This window comes from Canis aureus, chromosome 20, assembly GCF_053574225.1.
Source record: "Canis aureus isolate CA01 chromosome 20, VMU_Caureus_v.1.0, whole genome shotgun sequence".
NCBI lineage: Eukaryota > Metazoa > Chordata > Mammalia > Carnivora > Canidae > Canis > Canis aureus.
In genome coordinates, this window is record NC_135630.1 from 21,846,734 (window position 1) to 21,866,606 (window position 19,873).

The 19,873-nt window shown below is 34.2% G+C and overlaps 1 long non-coding RNA gene across 2 annotated transcripts in view; it reads left to right on the plus strand.

Moving 5' to 3' along the window:
* LOC144291530 (uncharacterized) overlaps positions 1-19,873 on the plus strand; it is an 81,606-nt gene that overhangs the window by 39,077 nt on the left and 22,656 nt on the right. For both annotated transcript variants that reach the window (XR_013358852.1, XR_013358853.1), the window contains exon 3: positions 2,120-2,220. This is a non-coding gene — a long non-coding RNA (uncharacterized LOC144291530). The remainder of the gene's footprint in view (positions 1-2,119; positions 2,221-19,873) is intronic.

Here is a 19,873-nt window from a genome sequence, read left to right on the forward strand (position 1 = left end):
AGCTGACACTCTGGATAGGATGCTAAACAATGTCAGGGAAACACTAAAAAGCATCCTATTGAGAAAATCATCTACTTACTAAAGATTAGAAGCACATATGCAAGCCAAACATGCCCAAGTAGGAAGGAGATACATTAAAAAGGGAGGTCAGAGGGTATAGGGGTGAGTGACTAAAGGAAATAAATAAATAGAAATCAAGTGACTCAGAGCCAATGAATTACCTAAAGCCAATGAAAATAAAACAGCACACATGAAGTCTGGTGATTATGTAAAAGTTGGAAAGTTATGTGTAAGTCTAGAACTTCTTTAATTCAAATCCTATTCAGTTCTTCTGAAAATAATCTTTTATTTTCAAATCTTCGACTTTGAGCATAGTTGGCTCCTTTTCATTCATTTATAGAACAGACATTTATATGAACACTGTACTTTTCAATGATGACTAATCTAAGAAAAGTAAAAGGGGCCACTAGCTTAGCAGTGGCTGCCAGATGGCAGCTGGGACACAAACACCCCCAGGCATCACAAGGAAGTAAAAAGAATAGTTTATTGCAGGTGATAACACCACTTAAAGCAATGCAAATCATGACTAACAGATTTGAGAATAGTGTGGATGCTTGCTTAGCATTAACTGAGACCTAAATAAAATCAACTCTGAGTCATCAGGGGAAATTAATGACACTTAAATCTATTCTTCTAAAATGAAGAGACTAAGGCATTCCCAGATTGTAGCTAATGCTTTTGTGCCCCAGAAAAATTAGCTTGTAATCCTCTGAAAAGGCTATGAATAACTCAAATGAATATAGTCTTAGTTCAATTTAGAATTAAATTTCCATATACAGTTCTGCTGGCATCTGTGCTATGCTGGCCTTTAGACAGTGCCTTATTTAATTTACTCATCTATCTATCTATCTATCTATCTATCTATCTATCTATCATCTATCATCTATCATCTATCTCTATCATGTCTTTATTTAATGGATATAATAGCATGCTTCCATGTTTCTGGTTGTGGGTTAATTTCTACCAATGAGATGGTCTTATATGTAACTTGAAAGATAAAATATAGAACTCAATTTTCCTTTGCCAGAGTTGAAAGCCACAAAGGCCCTAGCAGATAGGATTTCTTACAAGGGCCATTCCCCTACCATTCACCCACATTGGGGGTGTGGTGGCAGATGAGACACCATTTTTTGCATTTTCCTGACCTCTAGTGGCAGCAACTTCATTACTTTCTGGATAACATTTGCATCTGTGACCAAAACCAGTAATAGGTACCTCACATTTGCTTCCGTGGTCCTTCCAACAGTACTGTATGCACCCAACTCCCTGTATTCAGTCAATTTCATTTGAAATAACTGGAAGGGTTCTATTCTAAATGAACCAGTCCCATACTCCACTCCTATGGTTAAAATCTTAGAACATTTTCTCACAATAGTATAAAACCACATTTTATTTACCCATCCATCAGCGGATAAGTATTTGAATTGTTTTAATTTTTTGGCTATTATGAATAACGGTTCTATAAACATTCATGTACAAGTATGGTTCTATAAACATTCATGGCATTTTTTCAGTTCTCTTGGATATATACCTCAGAGTGGAACTACTAAATCATATGGTAACTATATGCTTAATCATCTGAACAATTTCCAGACGATTTTCCAAGGCACCATTTTATATTGACACTACCGGTGAGCGACGGGTCCAGTATTTCCACATTCTTGTCAATGCTTCTTACTATCTGTATTTTTTACTATAGCACCCTAATGGATGTGAAAGTATATGATAACGGTATTCTGACTCGCATTCTTTTAATAGCTAATTATGTCGAGCTTCATTTTATGAATTTTTTAATCATTATATGTCTTTTGGCCCTTTTTAAATTTATCTTTCCTATTAGGCTATTTCTTTTTATTATTAGGTTGTAAGAATGCTTTGTATATTATAGACCCAAGTGCCTTATCAGATAGATAATTTGCAAAATTATCACAGCTAAGAAACTGCCTAATCTAAGGCTACAGAAATTTATGCCCATATTTTCCTCTAAGGATTTTGTACTTTTAGGTCTTACATTTAGGCTTTTCATCCATTTCAAAGTGATTTTTGTTTTGTTTTGTAGATGGTGTGAGCATTATTCCTTTAACAGTGGATACCGTTTGTTGAAAAGACGTTCTTGTTCCATTTATCTGTCTGGATACCTCTATACAAATTTAACTGACTGTAAGTGTATAGGTTGCCTTCTGGATTTTCAGAGGTTTGTGGTTTTTTTTTTTTTTTTTTTTTTCCTGTCGATCTATATGTCTATCTTAATTCTATTATCATACTGTCTAGATTATTGTAATTTCATTTGTAAGTTTTGAAATTGTGAACTGAGTTCTCCAAATTTGTTCTTTTTAAAGTTTTTTTTTTCTATTCTCAGTCTCTTGAACCTGCATATGAATGTTAGAGTTAGCTTGTCAATTTCTATAAAGAAGTCAGATGAGATTTGATAGAGACTGTGTGGAATCTGTAGGTCAATTTGATGAGTATTGCCATCTTATTTTTCTTTTTAAATTTTATTCCTTTATTCATGAGAGACTCACACAAAGAGGCAAAGACATAAGCAGAGGGACATGTAGGCTCCCTGTGGGAAGCCCGATGCAGGACTCCATCCCAGGACCCTGGGATCACACCCTGGGCCAAAGGCAGACGCTCAACCATTGAGCCACCCAGGCATCCCAGGAGTATTTCCACCTTAGTATTAAGTGTTCAAATCCATGAATGTGGGGTGTCTTTTGATTTATTTAGGTTACTTTCACTATCATTTGATAGAAGTTTCTTTTGTTTGTTTTGTTTTAGATTTCAGAATATACATTTTGAACTTATTTTTCAAAATTTATTCCTAAACATTTTTGACAGTATTGGAAATAGAATTGCTTTCTTAACATTAACTTTGGTTTGTTTATTGTTACTGACTAGAAATATAATTGATTTTGTACACTGACCATATATTCTGGTAACCTTTCTAATTTCATTATAAGTAATAGTTTTTTAAATGTATTTCTTAGAATTTTTTAAATGTACAAGATCATATCACTTGCAAATAAAGAAAGTTTTTCTTCTACTTTTCTAATCTGGGTGCCTTTTATTTCATTTTTTTGCTGAACTATCCTGACTAGAATCTCCATTACATTGTGCTATAGAAGTTGTGAGATAAACTTGTTCCTTGTCTTGGAGAACAAAACAATCTTTCACCATTTAGTTTGATATTACCTGTGGGTTTTAGTCAATTCGATTTATCAGGTGAGAAAGTTCCCTTATGGAATAACAATTTGTTAATTTTTTTTTTCATGAAGGGTGTTGAATTTTTCAAATGCTTTTTTTGGTGCCTATTGAGATAATTGTGTGATTTTTGTCTTTTATTCTATTATGTGGTATATTACATTAATTGGTTTTCAAGATATTCAGTTAACCAATAAAAACAAGACTCATTTGATCATAGTGTTATACCTATATATACTTATGTTTCTGCATTTTGTTGAGGATTTTTGTGTCAATATTTATAAGAGACAGTGGTCTGCAATTTTCTTTTCTTGGGATGCCATTATCTGGCTTTGGTATCAAGGTTAATACTGACCTCATGGAACTAATTTTTTCCTCTTCTTCTATTTTTGTAAGAGTTTGTAAAGATTGGTTAGATTGTTATTCTACAATTAAATTATTTTCTAGTAATTAACTTTAATCAATTCAGAAGTTGGTTGGATAGAATGAGGCAGCAAAATAAACTGATTTTTTTTTTTACACTAACAGCTAACGAAGATTTTGTTTACACTAAAACCTAAGCAATTGGACCAGTATTTATGAAGTAATGATCTTAAATCACTAAATTGGAATATTATTCTTTAATAATACTAAATTTATAGATTAATCAATCAAAAATTGCTTAGCTAACCCTACTTTCTTTTTTGTCTAGATTGTCTAGGTTGTGGAGTCATTCCATGAAGAATCTTCATAGACTTCCTGGCTGCGATAGTAGTATTGTTGTAGAGGCAATGTCTGTGTAATATTGTGTTTCTCAATCTTATTTAGTATGTCAATCTTATTTAGCTATGTAATTAATATAATTCTATCTTATATCCTATTTCATGTCAACTCTAGGATTTTCTCAGTCTTTTATTCCTACATCTGCATCTTCACGGATAACACATTTGACATTTTTTAAAAATTTTTTATTTATTTATGATAGTCACAGAGAGAGAGAGAGAGAGGCAGAGACACAGGCAGAGGGAGAAGCAGGCTCCATGCACCGGGAGCCCGACGTGGGATTCGATCCCGGGTCTCCAGGATCGCTCCCTGGGCCAAAGGCAGGTGCCAAACCACTGCGCCACCCAGGGATCCCCACACATTTGACATTTATGGAGCAAACGATGAACAATACATTTGTCAAAACCCATAGAACTATACAACACAAAGAGTGAATTCTAATGTAAACTTTGGATGTCAGTAATAATATATCAATATTGGCTCATAGATTGTAACAAACATTCTATATTAATTGACTAAGATGTCACTAATACATTATAATGGAGGAAAGGGAGTATTTGAGACCTTTTTATACTTTCTGCTCAATTTTTCTGTAAACCCAAAACTTACTTTAAAAAACATGCATTGATTTTTAAATTAAAAAATTCCTACAGTTTGTCACCCAGGCATACATTTCATTAAGCTGTCCATTAGAAAAAACAGCTCAACTAAAAATGCATACTTACAAGTCAGAGGTCCTAGTTTTGTAACACTGAAGTAGAAATATATAATTTTTAAACTTTATTTTAATATAATTTAGGTTAACCAAAGAGTTATATTTGTATGGAATACAAATAGTTCTTAAATATCCTACACCTAGATCCCCTTCATATTGACATCTTACAATATGATGGCATGCTTATCAAAAGGAAGAGGTTATTGGTACAACACTATTAAATAAGCTATATATTTTATTTGGATTTCACTAGCTTTGTTTTCCTAATGTCCTTTTCTGGTCCAGGATACCATATTATATTTAGTTTCCATATTTCTTTGTCTACTCCAGTCTTGATAGTTTTACTATGCTTTGTTGGTTTCCATGACCTTGACACTTTTGAAGAATACTGTTTTAACATTTCATAAAATGTTTCTCACTTTAGGTTCATGTGGTAGCTTCTTATAATTAGAACGGGGTTATGTTCTTTTTGGTTTTGTTTGTTATAGGTTTTTTGTTTTGTTTTTGTTTTTGTTTTTGTTCTTGCAAAACTTCTAGAGAACAAGTGCCCCCCTGCTCACTCAATGATATCGAGGAGTACATGAAATTAACATGACTTATTACTGGTGATATTAATTTTGTTCATTTGGTTAAGGAGATATATTCAGGTTTCTCTACTATAAAATTATTTTCCACTTTCTGTGCTCTATTCATTAGAAATTAGCATTAGTCCAGCCCACATTCAAAAAGCAGATGAATTAAGTATAGAGTAAATTTTAAAACAATGTTTTAAACACCTGTTCTCTCTATAGCTTCTGAATGGTGTCTTACTTGACTGACCATGTATAGCATGCTCATTGTATATGAGTTTTGCCACTGAAGGGTGAGGCCTAGCTGTGAGGGGCTCACAGTATATCTCACATTTGCCTTGATAGTTAAAGTTTGGTGTCATTTCCACAGCCATTTTGCATGGTGTGATAATAGAGATAATGGGCAGAGAGTGAGCTTTTCTTACTTTTCTAGATAAAAGTGTTGGTTCATTCTGGTCATTCTAATTTTTTTAATATTTTGGTATTCATCAAATTTTCTTCAATATGCATGAGTGACTTTCATAACAACAAATAGGGATATAATATAAAAATAAACAAAACAATGGGTTTATGCAAGTAATCTATACTAATGGATTTGAAGCCTGAAATAGAATAGACAAAAAGCATCAATCTTAAACATTTTTTCTATGACTAAAAATATGGACTGGTTTTGGTAGTGTTGTTTCTCTGATGCTCTTTGCTGAACGTTTTACATTCTGTCCAGTTGTCTAGGTTTGTTCTCACTGCTGCCACTTATAGGAGGGTGAAGGATTAGTGGATGCCAATTATAAAATAAAGAATACAAATTTCCAAAGGAAATGAAAACTTGTGAAGTGGATGGAACCTAGATTATGTTGCTTTTTACCTAATAAATGTGTCTTGAATTCAGCCTCTTTTCATCATCATGTTCTATGCCACAGAATTATTTCAAACCATTGTTGCCTGCCACTTTGCAATAGTCTAGTGGGTTCTGTCATTACTTACTGCTGAGTTAGGACACAATTACAAATTGTGGTGAGGTTTAACTCTAAATTCTAACATCTAATGTCACTTCCTATGGTGGGTTGAATGGTAGATCCTCCAAAAGATATGGCTATATACCAAGACCCATGAATGTAACATTATTTAGAAAAAAAGATCCTTTGCAAATGTAATTAAGGATCATGGGATGAGATAATCCTGGGCTATCCAGGTGGGCCCTAAAGCCAATGATACATATCCTTATAAGAGAAACATAGAATTAAGAATACAGAGAAGAAGAAAAGGCCATGCAAAGATGGAGGCAGAGATTGGAATTACACAGCTATGAGTAAAGAATGCTTGGAGCTACCACAACCTAGAAGAAGATAAAAAGGATTCTCTCTCAGACAGAGTCTTCAGAGGGAGTGTGCCCCTGAAAACATTTTGATTTCAGACTTCTGCCCTGTAGAATTGTGAAAAAATAAATTTCTGTTCTTGTAAACCACAAGTATAAGATAATTTGTTATAACAGTTGTAGGAAGTGGATATACTTTCAATTTATAAGTTCTTGTTAGATCCCTGTGATCTAAAACTGCTTTTCAAACTTGGAAACTCATAAGTTCTTAAGAATATTTCTATAGGCTCCTGAAGTCTAAGGACCCTATTTTGAGAAATGTTTCAAATTCTTGTCACCATTTGTTTTTGTATTCAATGAGTATTGCCTATGTACCAGACATTGTGTAGTCCTAGAGAGTACATCAGAAACAAGACTGATAGAATCTCTACTCTTTTCAAGTTTATATATTCATAAATGGAATGCATAAGATAATTGTAGATAGTCATAAAGACTAAAATTAAAGCATAAGCTGATCGGATGGGATAAAGTATAAACAGAGTTCCAGAAACTTCTACTTTCAAATGAGTGATCAAAAGTCATTGAGGAGGGGCACCTGGGCAGCTCAGTGGTTGAGCCCGGAGTCCTGGGATCCAGTCCGGCATCAGGCTCCCACAGGGACCCTGCTTCTCCCTCTACCTATGTCTTTGCCTCTCCATCTCTCATGAATAAATAAATAAAATCTTTTTTTTTTTAAGTCATTGAGGAGATGAAATGGATAAAATTAAGCAGCCACGTAAGCAAAGTGAGAAGACAGCATTCTAGATAGAGAGTGGTGGGAGATTAGAAGAGAAAGGTATTTGGAGCCAGATTCTGGAAAGCCTTGTAGGCACTGTTGAAGTGTATAGACATGAGTCTAGGAACAAGGCACAATCATCAGTGAGTTTTAAGCTGGAGAGTGAAATGAGGTGATTTCCTTTATAAAAAAAAAAAAAAATCACTCAGCTACTCTACAGTAAATTGATGTGAACTCCTCAATCAGAGCATCAAGTCGGAAGCAGGAAAGTGAATTGGAATCTCAGAGTAGAGATGAGTGGAGGTGGAAAGAAGTGGAACAATGAGTGTCATATTTTGAAGGTACAATTAATAGAACCCTTCATTGGACTGGATGTAAAAAGTGGGGGAAAGAGAAATTGGCCTTACAAATCTGGATGAATAAGGTAGAAAAGAGATAGGGAAGAACGGATTTGAGATGGAAGAAATTAAGAGTTCTGGTTTGGACACAGTAAATTTGAAATACTTTAGACATTTAAGTAAAAATGATATGTTGACATTTGGATATCCAAATTAGTTGAAGTTCACTGGAGAGGTCAGGACTACTGGGAGTCATTAGCATAAAGATGATGGTTAAAAACATGAAATTGGATTAAATTAACTTCAGAAAAAAACAAACAAGAATAAGCAAAGAGAAGGGAACAGAAGAGAGAAGGGGAGGGTAGAGAGAGGGGAGAGGAAAGTAGAAGAGACAAGATGATGAGCCCTAAGGAATACTCACATTTAAATATTTTATTTATTTATTATTTATTTATTTATTATAGCCACAGACCAAGAGAGAGGCAGAGACACACACAGAGAGAGAAGCAGGCTCCATGCACCAGGAGCCCGATGTGGGATTTGATCCCGAGTCTCCAGGATTGTGCCCTGGGCCAAAGGCAGGCGCCAAACCGCTGCGCCACCCAGGGATCCCAGAATACTCACATTTAAATTCTTGCAGATTAGGGGCAGCCCTGGTGGCTCAGCGGTTTAGCGCCACCTTCAGCCCAGGGCATGAACCTAGAGACCTTAGATCGAGTCCCAGGTCAGGCTTCCTGCATGGAGCCTGTTTCTCCCCCTGCCTGTGTCTCTGCCTGTCTCTCTCTCTGTGTCTTTCATGAAAATAAATAAAATTAAAAAATAAATTCTTGCAGATTAGGAGGCCCTTTAGTGTAAGAGAAATCCTGTATAATATAGTATCAGAAAACACAGAAACAAAGAGAAGGAAGTGTTTTGCTATGGAGTGAGTTTTCAACTCTACTGTATGCTGTTGGAAGTGTGTATAATGTGAAGAAAAAAAGAGTTGATTAGATAATGTAAAGGTAATCGTGATCTTCACAAAAGTAGTCATAGTAGAATCGTGAGTATGGGAAATCAACTGGAATGTATTTAGAATAGAATGACAAGTGATAAAATGGAGGCGGGAACTGGATATTATCATCAGAGTTGTGTGTGTGTGTGTGTGTGTGTGTGTGTTTTCCCCTGGAATGGAAACAGAGAGCAGGATATGTAGAGGGATATACAGGACCATGTGTGGGCTTTTATAAGATAAGAGACAACAAATCTTATTTGTGTACGGATAGAAATAAAATGAAAGGAAGAAATTGATGAATCCTGATTCTGGGAAAAAAGTGTTACTTGCAACAGGGAAGTCCGTGGGGAGCAAGACAGGATGATATTCCAGGCACACAAAAAGGATTTAGCCCATGATAATTGTAGGAAAATCTCCTCAATTCTATCAAAAGGGAAGGAAAAAGTTATAAGATAGAAATAGGCTGCTAGCAATTGTGTCAGCATTTTAAGTGGTCATTAAGTGAGCTAGAATATCTTGTATTAATTTTAGACAATCATCTAAGTGTAAAAATTTAAGTTTTTTTTTTTTGAGATTTATTCATTTATTTGAGAGAGACAGAGAGAGAGCCAAAATGATTCTGTGATGAGCAATGGGGCTCCATCCCAGAACTTTGAGCTGAAACTGAGTTGGACACTCAACTGATTGAGCCACCAGGTGCCCCTAAAAAAATAATTTTTAAAAACCTCTTTACAATCATGAACACCTGAGAATGTATCAGCACAGTTAGTTTAATAAATACTAGTCTACAAAATGAGGCTCAGATTTATAATCTTAACTTTGAATACATGAGTCCAGTTTGCTAAATATGCATGTAACTCACTTTTTCTTTTGTCTTTAGAAGGAAAACCTCGCCTCAATTATAAAGCTTTTGTGAACATTGTAATATTTTTTAGCCAAAGTCTAAATTGGGACAGAGGTTACTTGAAGTACATACCTCTTTAATTTTCTTTGTCTTTTTGGACAGTGGGAATTAACAGTTCCGTACTACAGATTTTTTCTTCATTTATACAAACTAGCAGGTTGTTAGTAATTCAGTTTATTGCTTTATCATTCATAATTTTGAACTATCCTTTACTGACCTGGAAAGATTTAGTCTTCCCACACATGCTTGTAGAAATGTTTTGTCTACACGGAATGTCATGTTAGGCTCAGCTTTCTATTCTCATTCTTAGCACAGTAATTCATTTCATCAAATGTTGAAAGGTTGAGGGGAAATTGAAGATATATATATATAATATATATATTATATATTATATATACATTAGAAGCCTATTTATATATAAGATATATATAAAGATACATATATATATTAGAAGTCTATTTATATAGAAGATATATATATATATATATGAAGTCTATATATATTAGAAGTCTATTTTCAACTTTTCACACATAATGTGTTAATAATGCAATTTGGAAGAAAGAACATATTTTTAGCTTACAGGGGGTCTGAACCAAAGTTCACTGAAGAGGTAAAAATCCTACCTGACCATAATGATAAACAATGTCAACCATTTTCAGTTAAGAATAAAGTAAAGAATCAGCCAAAGAGAGAAACCAGTATGATTAAAAGAATATATGTCATCCCTGAGTTTGATGACAGTATAGCATTAATGAAAGAGTATAAAATTAATTTGTAAATGTAAATTCCTACCTAGTTAGAAAGTGATCTAGCTTCGAAAGATAGTTCAAAACTTGACAGTGTAAGTCTGAAATTAATAGATACTCACTTATATTTTTTAAGATGAGAGGTGGATGGTGTAACATGATTAGACAGACTCATGCTTTTTTAAGACAGATGTGGCAGCTATGTGTCTGGAGACAAAGTTGAAAGGCTGTGAGCAGTAACTGCTGTCAAATTGCTCTGAAAGTGGAGGTTAAAGGAGGCACATATCCATAGCCAATGTCTATTATGTTTCCATTAGATTCCTTTTAAAGTTAAACAATTTAAACAAATTTAAAAAGTCCCAAATAAAACAAGTTCAGAAATTTTATTGACTCATTAAACATCCACTAAATGAGGAAAACAGTGACTTACTTTGTGTGGAGACTTTCCCAAAAGCTTGCCAAAGTGGAAATCTGCAAAATATTCTGATTATTTTTCAAAAGCCCCAAATTTGTTACAGCTAGGATAAGTCCTAATTACATCAGCTAAATATTTTATAGTGCCCAAAACATTGTTTTGAATACTTTCTAACCTATCTGACTTATTTTTATGGAAAAGATGATTATTTTATTTCTTTATTTATTAATGGATTAGGATACTTATCCACTTAAGTGTTTGTTGTGTTGTTGTCTTTTCTTCTAAATGACCTTAACTTATCACATGTCTATATTTATCTGCTTAAAATGAATATGGCAATATAGGGTAAAGTAAGATCTACTTACAAGATATGATGGTGTCAGATTTATTAGAATGTAGAATGTGACATTGTACATAACTCTACCTAACTTTCCTTAACCAGGAGATTCTTCATTCTCAGAGTAAAAGTCCAAATATGAAGATTTTAAAGTAAACATGAGCTTTTCTTCTTACTCTTTTAGGAGAGGGTATTGTTTGATTTCACACACATAATTTTAAAATGGCTTAAAGGGAAATAAAAATGGGACTTATGCTATGTTATTGATGATTTATAAATAATTTTTAAAATGACTAAAACATCTACATTTTTAATGCATCATGATTACAAATATTTAGAAATAATAAAGTATAATGAATGTAACTTTACTATAAAATTTTTACTAAATAGGGTTCAGCTTTAATCACAAGTGATAATCCCAGTATAATCCATGACACTGGTCGTTTATTGTTTTCTACTCTCAGGAGGAATGAAATAAAACTTTTTACATTCATGGTAACTAGCTCAGCTTTTTACTGAAGGTAGGAGAGAAAAGAAAGATAATATAACTCTTAGGATTTCAGGGAAAAAAAGATATGAAGGCAAAACACATTTTTAGGGTCACTACATAAATGATCAATGTTTAAATTCACCCAAAAGATGTAACAACTTTACTTGCACTTGTCTCTGATAAGCTAGCCTCAAATTACACAAATTACAAAGGGGATAGAACTTCTGGGAAGTTTAAGCAAATCTATTAATATAGCAGAAGAGTTCAGCATTCTTCTATTAATCACTGAAGAGACAAATAGCAACCCCCTTCCAAACTGAAGATATGAGTTGAATAGTAAAAATGAGACATTTATTCTAATGGAGACACACAGATTTCTGTGCTCTCAATTTACAGTATACACATTTACCTTGAGTGCAAAAGGTACATTCACAAAACCAATCATTTCACTAAGCCATGAATAAGGTAAAAATAAATATCAAAGTGTAGATATCATCTAGATCATGTTCTTTCAGGATGACACAATTCAGTTAAAAATGTAAAAGAACAACAATAACGCAAGACGAATAAATAAATCCCCAAATATTCGAAAGAATTTTAAAACCCATTTAAACATTTAATAGTGAAATAAGTTGGCATAATGTAAATTTAAAATAAATAACTTAAAACTAACTAAAAATAATTATATTGTACATCAAATCCTTGGGAAACTGCAGAAACAATTTTTTGAAAGAAATGTATAACCTTAAATCTTAAACTAGAAAAGAAAAACAATTGAAAAAGAATAAACTTATATAAACAGAACACTGAATAAATCTCAAATTAGAAGAAGCAATGGGAGCGGATCAAAGAATTAGAAACATTTGCACACATTTATCACATGTACCAAGGCAAGGCTGTCTATAATAACAACAGCTGAAAAAAGCACAAATGCTAATCAGTAAAAGAATATGCACATATACTATGTGGCAGTCACATTAGAATATTAAACAACAGCAAAAATGAATAAAGAAATCTACATTCAAGAAATTGTATATCTCTTGGTATTTAACTTGTCACAAAAGATGAGTTGGAAGGTGTCTGAAAGAAAGAAAAAAAAAAGTCCCAAAGACAATATATGGTGTAAACTACTATAAAATTTAAAAAGAAGCATTGTATTTTTAAATTAAACTTTTTATTTTGAGATAATTGTAGATTCACATACAAATGTAAGAAATAATACAAAGGAGTCTTGTGTACTCTTTATGCAGTTACTCCCATTAGCAACATCTTGCAGAACTGGTTTTGTGGTACAATATCACACCCAGGATTTTAACATTGACTCAAACTACCAATCTCATTCAGATTTTCCAAGATCACCTTGTATTTATTTTTCTGGGTATACTGAGTTCTATGCAATTCTATCACAAGTGTAGGTTTGTGGATCAAGAACTCAGCCCCATAGAGCAATTCCATCTTAAGGATCCCTCAGATTGCCTTTTAATAACCACGCTTCTCTAACCTTATCCCTAACCTCTGGTAACTATGGATCTGTTTTACATTTCTATAAATCTGTTATTTCAAGAATCTTACATAAAGGAAATATTACAGTATGTAATGTTTTGGGACTGAATTTTTCTCTCATTATATCTCACTGTTGATTGACTTATGTCGTTGCCTGTATCCATCATTTTTCCATTTTATTCCTGAGGACAATTGCATGGTATGGACGTACAACAGCCTGTTTCACCATTCACCCACGGAAGGCCATCTGGGCTGTTTTCAGATTTCAGCTATTATGAGTAAAGCTGCTATTCGTCATGTACAGGGTTTTGTTTGTTTGTTTGAATGAATGAACGTAAGTTTCCATTTCCCTGGGATAAATGCCTGACTATTCAATAGCTGAGTTATATGTAATTAAGTGTTTAATGTTACAAGAAGATGTCAAACTGCTTTCCTAAGTCAGTATACAATTTTACATTCTCACCAGCTTCTTTGCATCCTTGTCAGTATTTGTTATTGTCATTATTTCTTATTGTAGCCAGATTGATAAATGGGTGAAGATATCTCATTGTGGTTTTAACTTGCATTTTCCTAATGGCTAATGATGTTGAAAATCTCTTCATATGCCAAATATTCTGTCCTATTTTTTCTAAAAGTTGTATAATTTTATTTATTATACTTAAGTCTATTACCCATTTTGAGCTCATTTTTTATAAAGTGTGAGGGTTAGGTCATGGGTTGTTTTCATTTGTTTGTTGATGGATATACAAGTGTTTCTGCATCATTTGTTGGAAAAGCCCAAGGATAATGTCAAAGATTGGGTCTCTGGAAAACAGAATCTGAGGAGGAGATTTCTGGATAGAAAGTGAAGGAAGAAGAGAGACTGTATTGGAGTAAAATACACTTTTAAAGCCACCACCAACAACAAAGGCCTCAGCAGCCCCCATAGAGAAGACTGGTATTGGAATGGTCCCATAGGGTTGTCCTACATTAAAGCAAATAGGCTGGACCTATACTCCCCCGCCCCCCCCCGAAACCCACACACTGACTGGACACATGCTGCCTCTGAGAAAGGACGTGACCTTGAAAGAGAAAGTTCTCAATCCCAAGACGGAGACTAAAGAAGACTTTGTCAATCACCAACACTCCCAGCACTTGGCTGAATAAGCTCTTTATTCTTGAATAGATGATCTAGGCAGCAAACCTCAGCATTTACTACAAAAAATTCAAAATTCAGAATAATGTTTACTTCTGTGAATGGGGAAGATAGAAAAATGGTACAGTGAAGGAGCCCTTAAAATTAAGCTATTTGTAAGGCTCTAGTGCTTGGTTTGGATAGTAGATTCATAGGGATTTGTTATATTATTAAATAAGTAACTAAAATATGAATAAATAAAAAAATAATAAGGCTTAGAACACCTGGGTGGCTCAGTGGTTGTCTGCCTTTGGCTCAGGTTGTGATCGAGGGGACCTGGGATGGAGTCCCACATCAGGTTCCCCTCAGGGAGCCTGCTTCTCCCTCAGCCTATGTCTCTGCCTTTCTCTCTCTCTGTATCTCTCATGAATAAATAAATACAATCTTGAAAAAAATAAGATTCTTATATTGAAGCAGTGATGAGAGTTTGACATATATGAAAAATCAATACACAAAATGAACTGTAACTTAGAAAATGAACTTGTGATTCTTCCTTAAAGACAAATGATAGCTTCAGAAGTTGAATTATCCCATTACCCAGCTGAATAGCTTTTCCAATACACCTGCCCTTGGGGTATGCTTTCTACACCTCATGTTTCCTCTTACCTTAATATCAAATGAAATTATTTTAACCCATTCCAAAGATCTATACACAGTCTTTGCTATTTACTAACTTGCTGTTCTTATCCTTTGAGAAGCAATGAAGAAACAGACAATGTAATCAGATCTGTGGCTCCTGGAAATTAACCAAACAAAACAATGTAGAATTCGAAAGCCCTGAATTTTAACATTACTTTCTTACTTCTTTAAGAGAGAAATTATGGTTTGACATTATTGTTTCTTAAACATGAACTCTGGGAAAACTTACATGGGGAAATCATGGAAAATTTAAATAACTGAGACTCCTGCAGGCAATTTCCATTTCCAGTCTGATTCGGTGATTTCCATTTGCAGTCAGCTTCACTAGAGCGGAAGCCTGTGAACTGTCATGTGTTTGCTAACAGCGATTCTCTCTGGGAAAAAATCATTTGTTCTCTCTGAATTGTGACTCTTTAGGCAGTGGATTCTGTGAGTGTTTATTCTGTGGTATTTTAATTTTCCTCTTAGCTTGAATTTTCCTTTACTCAAACATGAGGGTAGGATGCTGGTTTCTGTGCAGGAAGAATTTTGACAAAGAACTTGAATCAGTTATTTCCAATTCTACACCTAGACTTGTCTAGAAACCCACATGCTATGTGCTCAAATTTCCGACTTTTCATTCTTTGAAGTCCTTTTATGATTCACAGACATGCTGAGAGTGATTTGAATGTAAAAGAGCATTCAGAGTTATTGTTTCTGCAGTTGCTTTGTTAGTCTGTAAAGTGAATCTCCCTGAACTTTGACTGTAGTGCCAGTCAGGTTCTCCCCATGCATATGTGTGGCACTGCTTGCCCTTCTGCTATATGACATCTGATGGCAACAACCAGAATTTGTACAAGACCTCCATCTTTGAAGTTACCCTGTGCAAAAAATATTGCAGTTTTAAGATTTACATAAATGTTAAATTTATGAAAGTATAGGTTTACAATATTTCCTCAAAGATGAAATTTCTAAATGTTGCTACATATCTTTTTATATACAAATAGTTTGTCACAATTTTTTCCAGTGGTTTGGAGCTTAGAAGAGAAAATGAGATTTTTTTTTAGATTTTATTTATTCGAGAGAAAGAGAGAGAGAGAGAGAGAGAGAGTCAGAGACACAGGCAGAGGGAGAAGCAGGTTCCATACAGGGAGCCTGATGTGGGACTGGATCCCGGGACTCTAGGATCACGCCCTGGGCTGAAGGCAGGCGCTAAACCACTGAGCCACCTAGGGATCCCCCAGAAAATGAGACTTTTAAATAGGAAATCTGGCATTTCTTATTAAATTCTCATTACAGTACTAGGCAATAGGTGTGATTATTGTCATTGTACAAATGATGACAGGCCGTGAGATGCTAGGTTATTTGAAGGATAAAAGAGACTGATAAGGTTGCTAGTTTAGAACTAATTTCCTAACCATTGCACCTAAATTTTGCCCATTTTTTTCCTGCATGACTCAGATTTTAACAGGCATATCAAACAAACAAACAAACAAATCCCTTACAGTTTGGTTGCATGATAAAATGTTTAGAAAATCTAGGTTAATATATGTTGCTCAAATTTATTTATGGCAATATAGCTCAAAAATTTTAATTGTATAATACAATATGATGTAACCCACCCACCCCCAAAAGATGTAGGATTTCCATTTGTAACTTATAAACATCTCAAGGGAAATATCATTACAAGTTTCAAAATTTTAGAAAGGTGTTGCCTCTAAAGTATATATACTTCTTAATGAAGTGGTCTTTGAAAAGAATCTAGCTCATTTTCAGAAGCAGAGAGTCACAAAATGATTTTTTCCACAAGATATAAAGAAACATTTACTTTGGAGTGACTGCAAGTATGTACTGAGGGTTGAATGTATTTTGTTCTCAATATTTTCTTAAAACCACAGGAAGGGATTAGGTTTTATATATTCTCTCATAACCTCACATCTTTAAAGGAAGACAAAAGTATCAGGGTGTGCTGTGATTTATTCTCAAAGGAATTTCTATTTGCATTTTATAAGTATTTTTATTTTGATATATAGTATTTTCTAGAATATACCAAGAACCCTAGGAAAGACTTCAGAATATGGCAGGGTCTTTGATAAAAGAAAGGCAAATTGTCCCCCATTGTGCTTTCTGCCCTACTGGCCAAAATATATATAATTGGACTTTGCCAGTCACATCTTGTTTTGTTTTGTTTTGTTTTTTTAAACCCTCCAGTCTCTCTATCCTTTACCCTATGCCTGCACACAAACATACATGTATGCATATACTCACAGATGATTCTAATATGCAGACCAGAAGAAATAAAATGTGAATTATGATAATATAGGTAGAATGCTTCAAAATCTCTAGTCTTGGGCATTTGAAAGTAAGCTTCTACATATTTATCATTCTGATATACTTCCTTTGATTAAATCATATTCATCAAACTTCTATTATGTTTCAGAATTTATAATAAAGATAAGGAGGTCAGGTATGGACAAGATAGATAAAGTTCCAATAGATATGGGGTTTAGAGTCAAGTATGGACACTGGCCTGAAAAGTGAAGTGTGAAGTATTAAGGAAGAAGAGGTTCGGTGTACAAAGTCATTAGATTAAAACATGAGGAATTAAACTTGTCAAGTGATGAGGAAGTCTTCCCTAAAGATCTAAGACTTAAACTAACATAAAAGAATAAGTAGGAATAGGGTGAGGATGAAGGAGTGAAAGCAAACCATACAAATACATTCCCCTGCAAAAAAACCAGAACCAATAAATTCTGTAAATAATGCTTGAAATCCAAACGCAAGTCAGAAGATAATACAGCATAAAAATCAAAGATAAAGTGACATGACATAAGACTGAACCTATAGGAACCATAGTGTGGGTAGTTTTGTAGGGATTTTAGATATTTTACGACAATATAAAGCTACTCCATGGTGTTAAGAATGGCAATTATAAGGTTAGATTTCTATTTTCACAAAAATTCCTCTAGTTTCTGGGCCAAGAATGAATCGGAAAGGACAAGAATACACATGGAATGAATGATCAGAAACCTTTACAGTAGTAAGCCTTCGAACTTCACTGATGATGGCATAAGAAGGGATATTAATATTCCAAACATATTTCTCAAGTAGGAAGAACAATTTGATGAATGATTAAACATGGACTATGAGGAAGAATGAAAAATCAAGGATTATTTCCAGGTGTCAAGTTTGACTAGCTGGGAGATGGTGGTCCCTTTTGCAGTGAAAAGGAATACTGGAAAAGAAATATGCCTTCTTGAGATGATGAGTTTGGTTGGTTAATATGTTGAATTTTAAGTAATGACCTATGTCTAATTTAACCAATGCTTATAGGACTAATGAGAAAGTATAGAGGAGACTGGGGCTCCCTCATCTCTCCCAGTGATACTGTGTCTCAGCCCCTCATTCTATAGGGATTATTCAATTTAAGACTATAGTGTCCATCACAGTCTGATCTTTGAAGCATTGTTAATTTTGAACTGGGTTCTATTATTGAGTGTGATGCACAAGCATACATTTGCTTTTCATTCATGAGTGCTGACATTCCCCCCAAAAGTGTCAAAACCTGGTATAACTAAGCAATCCTTCAAGAAAACCCATCATTCCATTTCTCTCAACCCAATATTACTGGCAAACTTGATATCCTAAGCTTAAAACAATCAGACTGAGAATCTTTTTTCTCTTTCACATTTTACTTTTGTCCTTCCTTTTTTTTTTTTTTTTAAACTGCAGGTAGTTTTATTTTCTTTCTGAAAATATCAGATAACTTAGCATCCATATGTACAGATTTAACTTCAACTGAAGCTCTAAGGTCACCAATCAGAATAGTGATGAATAGCTATAGACTGCTTCGAATAACTTGGGGTCCCTCGTTGTCATTTACAAATTCAAACTGAAATGTATGGAATATAAGCAGATTTGTTAAATTTGTCCAGTTTAATCTCATGAAATGCCTCAAGATTAGATTTTAGTTCTTAATAGTTTACCAACTATTTCCTTTAGAGGTAGAAAGCAGTTACTCCTAAAACAAGACTGGAATTAGTGTGCAGTTCTTGGAACAGAAAATTGCAATCCCATCTTTGAAGGATATCTAGTTCCTTATGTCAACCTCTTTAGTTCTTTATGTCAGAGCTTTCTAACCTCATATCTAGAACTTCTGTGGTTAGGGAACAGTAGTTCTTTATGCAAGGTTAATGAAACTCTGATTTTGAAGTTGCAGAGACTCACAGCAAGAAACTTAAGAAGAGAGTAAACAAAATGAATGGTAAGAATTACTAGAGATTGATTAGCTCTTATCTTTGATCTTTTCTTTCCAAAGCTAAGGTATCTTTGACTTTCTTTATCAAATAAAAGATAGCAGGAGAAAAACTAAGGGGAATTTAATGTTAGAGTAAAGGCTTTGGGACAAAAGAAGAGAAAAAGAAAAAGAAACCTTTTAAATAAATCCTATGGTTTTACTGCCATACTGTTATGTTCCAGTCCATAAAGTGCATGTCATGTTTGAAAAAATAGTGTCAACCTTTGGAGCATTTAATACACAATGTAAACTTGGCTTCACTCTGTCCTGGAACAGACTGAACTCATGTGAAGCCAAATTTCAGATCCAAGTTCAACTGGAAAATTAGAACTTCAGTCTTTTAGCAAAGGCATATCATGAAGTCAGTTTAATTGCCTGCCATCGTTGCTGTTTCTGTAACCATGTCAACAAAATATAAACAATAGTAAATGTCATTATTTAGGGTGCTTAACTCATCAAGATACCAAAATTGTATGGAAAGGAAGTACTTTGGTAAAGGAAATCAGAGTGGAAGAAGAATTTCAGAGACAACAGGTCTTTTGTGGCAGAGGCTGACCATCCAGGTTAGATTTCTCACTCAGAAGGACCTTTGGAGATCTACCATCCACTGACATCATCTGCATGCAGCATTTGACGTAGACCTGGACCTTGGACAGTAGAGTA